Source organism: Phyllostomus discolor, chromosome 13, assembly GCF_004126475.2.
Source record: "Phyllostomus discolor isolate MPI-MPIP mPhyDis1 chromosome 13, mPhyDis1.pri.v3, whole genome shotgun sequence".
Taxonomy (NCBI): domain Eukaryota; kingdom Metazoa; phylum Chordata; class Mammalia; order Chiroptera; family Phyllostomidae; genus Phyllostomus; species Phyllostomus discolor.
The window spans coordinates 18,521,849-18,532,651 of NC_040915.2; positions in this window are offsets into that span (position 1 = coordinate 18,521,849).

Consider the following 10,803-nt stretch of genomic DNA (forward strand, 5'->3'; position numbering starts at 1 on the left):
TACTTTTCCTTCTGATCTGTCCCTGGCCCTCTCGAAATTGCCAGTCCTGCTGTTGAATCTGGGACTACATCTGTCTCTTATGGAACATCAGCTACTGAACATGAGGTACTTTCTGATTCTTGTCCTGGTGCAGTTCCTGTTCTCATTAGTTATGACGCTGGGTATAGACTCTGTACTCACTCTCTCTAAAACAGTAAAGTAGGAAGACATACACAACTCTGACACACACACACACACACACACACACACACACCTAGTAGCTTTAAATATGAGTCTATGCAGAATTACTCATATTGCTTCAGGCCCCTAGATTTGCTTGCCTGGGCCCGATTCATTAGTACGAGAGGACAAAGCAGCCAAAGTTTTGTTGGTTTCTTGTCTTTGATTGGACCCAGTCTCTGTCTTCCACCAAGATCATTGCCAAATAAAGACATTAATGATGTAGAGAGGGTTTGGACCATTCCATCTCTGTCCTAAAAGGGCAAACCATCAGCTCAAAACCCACGAATTGCTGAGATGGGTTAGGATGTGAATGAGAAAAGCTGCTCCAGGCATAAGACGCTCAGTGGAGCTGGCACTTGACTGAGCTGATGCTCTGGAATGATGATGACGAGCTGGGAGCCCCAGTCCCTGTTTAAAGTGGGCAGCAGTGACTCAGACCCACTTGAGACTTGCCATGGAGGATTTCAGCTCAGTGTTATCAGACTGACTGATCGTTGTTCAGAAGCAGACAGAAATCTGGATTATTACGTGAAAACTCCAAATGTCTAAGTCTTGTCAATCCATTGGAATTAGAACACTCTATGGCTCACACAAGATGGAGCAAACACATCACATCTATAGGTTGAGCATGGTCCTTGTGCCAACAGCTTGCAAACCTCTGGCTAGGATATTGGAGCGGAAAGACATTTTCGAGAACACTTGGCCCACCTTTACCATTGGGCGGATCAGGGAGCAAGGCCCCAAGAGGGGAAAGAACTCACAACACAGCAGAGCAGAGGACTCCAAGGTGACAATTCCAATTCTTATACCATGTTCCCTTTAACTACCAGGCTACCTCTCATGGTGCTGGGTTGGTGAGATATCTGTCTAGATGAATGAATACTCTTTAGGAAAGTGTATGTGATTGCAAAGTAGATAACTGGGAGAATTAGCCAACATAGTCAGGGAGGAAAATCTGTTTCTCTTAAATTATAGAACTTGACAGCTTCCCTAAAGCCCAGTGCCAAATGACACTCCAGTTGCTATGGTAACAATGTCAATAAGGAACATTCTCTACCAGGATGCTGGTGCAGATCCAGTGGCTAAACATCCCGAAAGATGCTCATTTCTCTTTCCCCAAAACAATGGCTCTGAAAGGCTACTGAAGTTTCACCTACTGAACAGCCAGGAGGCCAGCTCTCTGATGACACACGCCTGATTTCTTTCTAGGATCGTGCAATAGCCAATTTCTGAATCTCGTCAGCCCTTGGAGACCATTTGGTCCAATCGCCTCATTTAAAAGCAAAGGGCACAGAGGCCCAGAGGGGACTCCGCCACAGAGTGAGTTAACTGCAGAGTCGGAGCTAGATTCCCAGCTCCTAGGCCCAACACAGGCTCTCCCTGCAGGGCCCTGCGGAGTTGAGGCCTGTCTTTGTGTGGCCTTTTCTGAGCCAACTTGGCTGTGTGAACACAATGAACAGAGGGTGTGACACGCAGCAAATAAAGCTCCTTATTGATTGGGAGGCCACTGTGAAGAGTTATTTTCATGGACTTGGCATCGACAGTGTGCTTCTCCCCAGAGAAAGAGAAAGAGAGAGAGAGAGAGGAACAGGGAAAGGGAGAGGGAAGGAGGGAAAGGGAGAGGGAGGGAGAGAGACAGAAAGAGGAGAGAGAATCCTTGCCCAGAGAATTTGTCCCTGGAAAGAATCTATTTTGCAATTGGCTAAGCTACAGGCTGTAGATGATGTGTATTCAACCACACAGAAAGAGCCTACAGCTGTGCCATCCTCACTGAGTGTGTGGTTATGAGGATACCACAATCACTTAAGGCAGACACTCAGTGTGGATGGCTATCTTGTTAAAATACATGTCCCAGCTGTATGTAAAGGTCTTCTTGCCTAGGATGCCAGATCTCAGAGAGGAGAGACACAGCTGTCCCAGAGACAGTTACAAATAAGGGGACTCCAGACTTAAAGTAGGAAAAGAGAGGGCTTTATTTTACTTGCCACCTTAACACCTTGCCTATTACTTGATTAGAGCAATGGCTTCTGTGTTTAGTAAAGACAGGTCAATTATATGGCCCCAATTTGCTGGTGAGCTTGTGAGGACGAGCAGTGAAGATGAGTATGTCAGTTCTTTAAATCAGACTTTTCCTTTGCACGGGATTGACTCAACCATTCGGGATACTACAGTAAAATCATTATTGGATGGGTTTTGCTGCTTTTAATTCACTGGATCATTTTCATCAACAATTAAGAAAATTGTTAATTGGCTAAATGGACTATCAGAACAATTCTGCTGATCAATGTGAGTCTTTTTTTATTTCTTCTGTGTCTCAACTTGATTTTTGAATGCATATAATACCGTTATAATGACTGTTTTAATGGCCTTGTCTGCTAATTCTAACATCTGTGGCAGTTCTGGGTTGGTTTCCATTGATTTTTCTTTCCTCATTATGGGTTACATTCTCATTCCCCTTTGCACGCCTGGCTATTTTTTATTGGGTGACAGACACTGCGAATCCTACCTTGTTCACTGCTGTATATATTTGTTTTCCTATAAATATTCTTTTTTCATCTTTCTTCTGGAGGGCAATTAATTAAATTACTTGGAAATAGTGTGATCTCTTCAGGGCTTGCTTTAAAGATTTATTAAGTGAAACCAACTTTAGTTTAGTGGAGGGCTAACTATTCTTATTAGTTATCCATGCCCTTCTTCCTATCTCACAGGACGTCCCACGAATTAATGACGTTGGTAGGGGCGAACAGGCTCACGTCCTGGCCCTGTGTGAGCACTGGGCGTGGTTCGCCTGCTCATTCTCATCCTTTGGGTGGCTGCTGGAATTCCTCCCATGTATACACACGTCAGTACTCTGCTGAACACCCCATGTGGAGCCTTTAAACATCTGTGGAGTTCTCTTTCTGTGCTGATCTCTTATCTTCACTCCTGATCCTACAAACTCTAGCTTCTTTGGTCTCTCTGACTCTTGGCTCCATGTCCGCAATTCACGTAATCTGGGATCTGCCTGCATTTCCCTTCTTTACTCCATGGCCTAGAGACTCTCCAGGCAGTAAGCTGGGGGCTGCTTTGGCAATGGCATCATTTCCTCTGTGTCTCTCAGATCATTGTTGTTCATAGTCTGTTAGTCAATGTCTTGAAAACCATGGTTTCATATACTGTCTCCTTTTTGTTTTTATTTGTTACAGGAGTGAGGGTAAATCCACTCCCTGTTATTCCATCTGGGTCACAGCCAAAGTCCAATAAACTAGAATAACGTTTTAAAAAACGCCCCTCTGGGCCCAAGCATCTCCCTTCAGTAGATGTGCAGTGGACCCTGAACGGATACCATATCTGGACTGGGTTTCCCTGTTCCCTCTACAATTCTTTAACCATTAGATGTTTTCTTGCATAGAGTTAGTCCTTAGTAAAAAAATATATATGCTAGTTTTGTTTACATTCTGCACTCCTTTGCCATTATATCAGGTGCTTTCAGAATTATTTTGCCTTTTTATGTTTCCATTCACTCAAAACGCTCATTGGCCTTAAGACATTCCTGGCTTCCCAATGTGACATTCCAGCACTGCTCTGACTTCACATGTATCTATCCTGAGTAGCACTCCTTTCCTTCAGACCACGTTTTCTGCAAAAGGCAGTATTAACTTGTGAAACCAGTGACTCTAAGCCACAAGTGGCTGTTATATTACTTCTAACTGATAGCTGTGTAAAAGACTCTTTAAAAAGTTCTTAAAGAATTCCTGAGAGTAGACATTTAAATCACCTTAGAAGACTATTTCTAGAGATAATAAATATTTTGTTTCTCATTATATCTGTCAAGTGACCAGAACCTTTATTCCTATAAAACTAACTTTGAAATTACATACATAGTCAAACTGTGGTACAGTTCTGGCTTCCAATAAGACTGTTATTTATGCCCTTGCTGGTATGGATCAGTGGATTGAGTGCTGGCCTGTGAACCAAAGTATCACCTATTCAGTTCCCAGTCAGGGCACATGCCTAGGTTGTGGGTCAGGTCCCCAGTAGGGGGCACTTGAGAGGCAACCTCACATTGATGTTTCTCTCCCTCTCTTTTTCCTTCCCTTCCCCCTTCTCTAAAAATAAATAAAATCTTTTTTAAAAATTCTGCAAAAAAAGAGAGACTTATTTATACATCAAAATCCAGCTCCAGTAGCAGAGTATCTCCTCAGATAGTTACTTATGATCCTTTCTATTTGTCTCTTTTGTTTTTACTTATGGTAAATGGTGTGTGTTAGGTACTCCTGACTATGTAAATAGCCATGTTTTCCTTTTATCTTACTAAGAGATTCATGATTAAGTTCATTGTTACACATTGCACTGTCTTTAAAAAAGTTCATGTGTAATCCCAGATTCCCTTGCAGCTAGAGCTGACCATGTAACTCCTGCTTCCACTAGAATATCAGGAAACATTTTTGATCTCATGATACAGTTGTAACTTTTTTCCTCTTTACCCTTGCTCCCATTTGTCCTTTCTGAAATAGTGTGTGGTGATAGGAGCCTTCAAAAGAGAAAAGAAGACAGGGGCCTGAGCCCTGGTATTTTCAGTTACTGAAACAACACAGAGACTCCCTAGTTTTTCATGGCAGAAAAAAATCCAACTTAATTTGTCAAAGTCACTGTTTATTCATTTATAGCTGAATCCAATCCCTCATATACGAATGGAGAAAGCATTATCTCTGCATAATTACACAATCATTCTTATTTCTTCAGCAATAATAACCAAACAGCCATTTTTAGATTTTAAAAGGTAAGTCAGGTCAGACTATCCATTTTACTCATCTTCTGATTAACTACTCCCAACCTTTAGCCAAAATGTCAAGTGTCAAAGCACAAATAGCACTATGTTATAATTTTTTAATTGAATTTATTATGGTGACATTGGTTAATAAAATTATATAGGTTTCAGGTGTACAATTATATATAATTCTTCATTTATATCTCTGTTCATAGACTCTAAGTTCCTTTAAAAATTTTAAAAATTGATTCTAGAGAGGCAGACAGGAGGGAGAAGGAAGGAGAGAATCATTGATGTGAGCAAGAAATATCAATTGCTTGCCTCTTGCATGTGTCCAGACCAGGGATCGAACCCACAACCTAGCCATATGCCTTGACCAGAAATCAAACCAGTGACCTTTTGGTTTGAAAGAGGATGCCCAGCCAACTGAGCCACACCAGCAAAGGCCATAGATTCTAAATTCTTGGAAGGCAGGACCTGTGTCTTATTCACCCTTTTCCCTTTGCAGCCTAAACACTTCCTGGCACCTATCAGAATATCAGGAATTGATTGCTTAGTTGAATTAAAGTAGAAGAAGCAGCTCTTTAATCTCATGGTGAAAGTTGTTCCAACAGGTAAAAATCAATGCTCAGGTACATGATATAATAAGCAAGCATACAGGAGTCAGGATGTAAGGCCAGCAGTTTGTCACTGTACTATAATCTAACTCTCTATAATACAGAGAACATCATGTGGCCCTACAAGGACAAAAGTGTCTTCTAGCAACCTGAAGAAAAATCTCTCCCTCTCTCTCTCTCTCTCTCTCTCTCCCTCTTTCTCTCTCTCTCTCTCACATACACACACAAGAAGCTGTGACAGATGCTTTAGCAAATACTCCTCCATTCCCAGCATTTTCTGCCTGTGATTACATTTCACCAAAGAGGACAATATTTAAAAATATTATGCAACATGAAATAAGCCAGTCAGAGAAAGACAAATACCATATGATCTCACTTTTATATGGAATCTAATGAACAAAATAAATTAACACACAAAATAGAAACAGACTTGTAGATACACAGAACAGACTGCAGCTGTCAGAGGGGAGGAAGTAGGGGACTGGATGAAAAAGGTAGAAAGGATTAAGCACACACACAAAAAACAATTAATAGACACAGTCAACAGTATGGTAATTACCAGAGGAAAACGGGGTGGGGAAAGTACGAGAAGGTAAAAGGGGGGTCAAAAGAGACATAAAGAGACTTGACTGCAGGTGGTAGACACATAATACAATATAGAGGTGATGTATTATAGAATTGTACCCCCAAACCTATATAATTTTATTAACCAATATCACCCCAATAGATTTAACTTAAAAAAAAACATAATAGCCCTGACCGGTGTGGCTTAGTTGGTTGGGTGTCATCCCACAAAGTGAAAGGTCTCTCTCTGGTTTGATTCCTGGTCAAGGCACATGCCCACATTGAGGGTTTGTCCCTAGTCAGGGCATGTGTGAGAGGCAACTGATCAATGTTTCTTTCCCTTTCTTTCTCTCTCCTTTCCCCTCCCTCTAAAAATAAAATTTTTTAAAAAAATTGTAAAAATAAATAAGTAAATAAATAATAGCTATCACACTTGCTGCACTGTGTCACTTAGAATGGATGGTGAGCTATAAAACATAGTGGCTAAAAGCCAAACAGTGGCCTGCTCGTTTAACTCTCTTTTCTCCTGTACCAATTACTCACTCATCAATTGCCTTGGATCTGGGAGGCATGGTTTTCTCTGGCTCATGGGATGTGAGTCCAATGGGAACCAGCACCAGTTTAAATTGGATTTCTTCTCAGGGATGCACACGAAGATTACACAAGTCATCAAGGCATGAAACGCTCAAGTCCCCCAGTCACTGACAACTGAAATTGCTTACGTGTGAGCTCATACTTCTGCTGGAAGGCTTTGCAAGACCATCCTTGGGTTGAGTATCGCTGTGATGGAAATGACAGATAAGGTGTGGCTTGATGGGAGCAGGCAATTTTGATATTGCAAATTATTTTGTAACTTTATATAGTGAAAGCTGTTCTATGCAGATCTGTAGGCCTGTAATCCAGAGAAAGGTCACTCATACTGTAGAGCCTGGGGTCTGTTGAATAGATCAGGGAAGGCCAAGTTGAAAAGCCCACCTTCCTACAAATTGGGGGATGGATTTACAATGAGGTTTTTAAATGAAAGTTGAATTTGCAATTATTCATTTGAAAGGCATGCCTAGTTCACCTGATAAATGATACATTTGTGTTATGCTTATGCAACACGCAGATGGAGTCCACTTTGCAAATAAATGCCTTGAAGAATTTTTTTTTTAACTTCAGAGGTAACTTAATCCTAGGCTTTGCTGTATTTGTATCTGTGAGGTTTTTCTTTTATTCGGTGACAGCTGCCATAAATTCAATTAAATTATATGAAAAGGGGGTTTGGATGGTTGGGTTCTTTTCTTGCTGAAGGAGGAACATAATCAAAAAGCTGGCAAGATGAAAAGCAGAGAGCACATTTGCAAACAGGGCATTCAAACAGTACCACATCAAAATATAAAGGAAGGAAGCCCAGCCAAGCAGATACAGCCTTAGTTGTTATCCTTGTCTTTCATTCCCTTCCTCAACATTCTTTCCTTGCTATGGAAAAAGGTATACGATCTAAGAATCTGCAAAGTTAGAAGCTAAAATAATGCTCTGACAGCAAACGGAAACAGAAAGTGAAAACTTAGGATCTGCAGGCATGAGAAATACTGCAAGGAATGGTCATTTAAAATGTGTTCCAGGATCCTAAGGCAGCCAGGCCCTGGCAGCCAGCCAGAGCTCAGTGAGTTTGCCCAATACTGGCATCTTGTACATGGAAGCTACAAACTGCTCCTAGTGGAAACAGAAATGCATAAACACTGAATTCTCCTTATACATCAGACCTGGTTTTCTAGCTCCAAAGGTAGTGCTTCCTATCTGTTGAGGTTCTGCTTTACACTGGGCACCAAGAGAAGCCAAACTCATAACTACAACAACTCCAAAGATTAAGTGATTCTAAGCAAAGATCTTAAAGCTCTAAGAGGTTAAGGTCAAGTGGCTACCTACACGTGGCAAAGCTGGAATCAGAATTCAGGCCTCCCTCCTCATAATATCATCCTCAGGTGCCTCTGTTGTAAAAGGCAGATGGAATTTCTGCAACCCAAATTCTATCCTGCATGTACAAAGAAGGCTTGCTGGTTAAAAGGAAGGATCCATTAGTAATGGAACATTGGTAAACTCAGATTTTGAACAAACCCTACCTACACACCAAATACAAAAGGTGGCAGGAAGAGGGGCATTAAAGAGGTAATGCTGTGGTTCCTTTTTGATGATCTGATTTTTTCTCCTTCTCCTGCTTCCTCTTTGAAGTGACGCAGTTCCCATGCATTGGATGACCTCGTCTTTGGCTGGACCCAGCTACTAGGAAGATTGTCTTCTGAAACAACCAGGAGTGGGGAGAGAGTCCCAAAGCGACTGGACACAAGCGGCTCACCTATTGAACTGACCCCATAGAACTAGATTCAGGAGCTTCATCAGCCGAGGAGCTGTCTAGGGAAATGGCACGCTGCAGAGCACAAGCTACTTCCTGCCTACTACCATTTTGTGCAAGAGAAGATGCGTGAATAATAAATAGTGAGAAAGGCAATTCCATTGGCAGGAGGAACAAAGGAGCTGACTGTCACTGGGACTGGGCCATTTCTCCCACCTTTATGGCTGGTGTGATACTGTTGCTTATTGCATTATTTATTCAACAGGAAGTTGTTCAACAAGTATTTATTGAGGGCTGACTAAGTCCCGGGCTGTGGGAATATGGAAAGCAAGGTTGCTGTTCCCATTAGACTGACATTCTAGGAGATGGATAATAATGAAATAAGAAAATACATGATGTGTTAAGTGTTGATAAGATCTATGAAGCAAAAGGAATCTGGTTACAGGAAATAAAAAGCTACAGGGGATACTAGTTTATATAAGGTCAGATAAGTTCCCTCTAACAAAGTGGCATGTGAACGAAACCTAAAAGAGGCGAGTGAGTGAGTGAGTGAGATGGCTAGGAGGGGTCATTCCAGGGAGAGGGAACAGCCTTTGCAAAATCCCTAAAGCTGGTAAGTCCTTGGTGTGTTGGTGGGAAGGGGATTCACTAAGGAAACTAGTGTGACTACAGAGGGGAATAGTAGGTAACAAGGACACAGTGGCTGATCATATACAGTACATAAACACGGAGGGCCTTGCAAGGACTTTAACCTTACACTCTGAATGAAAGGAGAAGCCATTAGAGAGTTTTAAGCAAAGAAGTCACTTTGGTTGATCTATAGAAAAGAAAACAGAAAAGCAGCTGTTTTGGAGGTTAGTCCACTAATCTCAGTGAGAAATAGACCAGAACGCAGGTAGTAAGGAGTGTTGGATGTTGGGTATCAATAATGACCATCGTAAAGGGTGATGTCAAGATGTTTTTGGCCTAAGTGACTGGAGGCATGGAGTTACCATTAACTGAGAAGGGGAGGAGCAGGTTAGGAGGTCTTTTGAATGTTGTGCTTAGATGTCCCTTAGATATTAAACAGGCATTGCATGCCTTCCTTTGCTATGACCCCCTCTCTCTACAACAATGCTATCTTATTTAACAGGACATGTGAATTTGACTGACACCTGCCTTCCCCACTGTAGAAGTCCCTTGAGAGCAGTGACAATGTCTCTCTCCATTGTATTCCTAGTACTGAGCACAGTGCCAGACTAGTTGGCACCTGGTAACTAGCGAATGGGTGAATGAATCAAAGTGTAAGGGAGTGAGTCCTCCCAACATCTCCCTGTGGTGGCAACTGGCCCGATGGAAACTCTGCTTCCACAGCCCGTCTGGACCAGCTCTGAGAGCCAAAGAACGCCAGTGGAATGGCCCACGCAGGCACCACTAGAGTCAATGTTTTCTCTTCCCCTTTGGCTCATGTCAGACTTTTATCTCAACTCAAGGTTACCAAAGGCTAATGCTACTTTACTATTACAGAATTTAGGAGAATACAGAAAATGTATTTCCAAAATAAAATATTGTAGACATTTGCTTGATTACAAATGGCACCGTGGCTTCCTGTTCTTCAGTTTTCCATACATGTCACTTTGAAACTTTGTGGTCCCACCCACTCTACCACAACACTCCACCACACTATTCATACTCCTGGCATCTCACTCTGAAGCTCTCATCCTCATGCTGGCTTTGTCTTCAGTCAGAGAAAGACATAGTCTACACCTTACCACCAGAAAGACCCCAAACTCACTGCCCAAGGCCCAAGCTGATTGTGTGCTTAAACTTCCACCACTAAGGCATTTATTTATCTGCATTTCCTTTCCCTCCACAAACCTTTCAGTGGTGAAGGAAGTCATTATTTTCTCTTAATATTTTATCGGGGTAGGTAGAATGGTCTCCATGTGGCTCACTGCTTCTGCGAGGGGATGGATCACATAAGAACATTTAAGAAACAAGTTTGAAGTGGGATTTGGAAGAGCCAATGAGAGGACAACTAAGAGAGACCTTACCATTTCCCTAGTTGGCAGCTCAGCGGATGTAAGATTGCGGTATTAGGCAGTCAACAGGGTGAGTGCCGATGCTTTAAATCACCCCTTCCTGCGCAACAGAGGCCAGAGCCCAGGAGGAAAGCCATGTCTATGGCAGATACATTGGCCAACCATTGGCCAAACTTCACCTGAGAGAAAAATAGTTCCACAGTCAAATAAGTTGGGGAAATTCTGCTTATCATGTCTCTTTCTTGGATATTTACAATGGCCATTAGCAGGACAGATGCTAGGAGAAGTCATAGA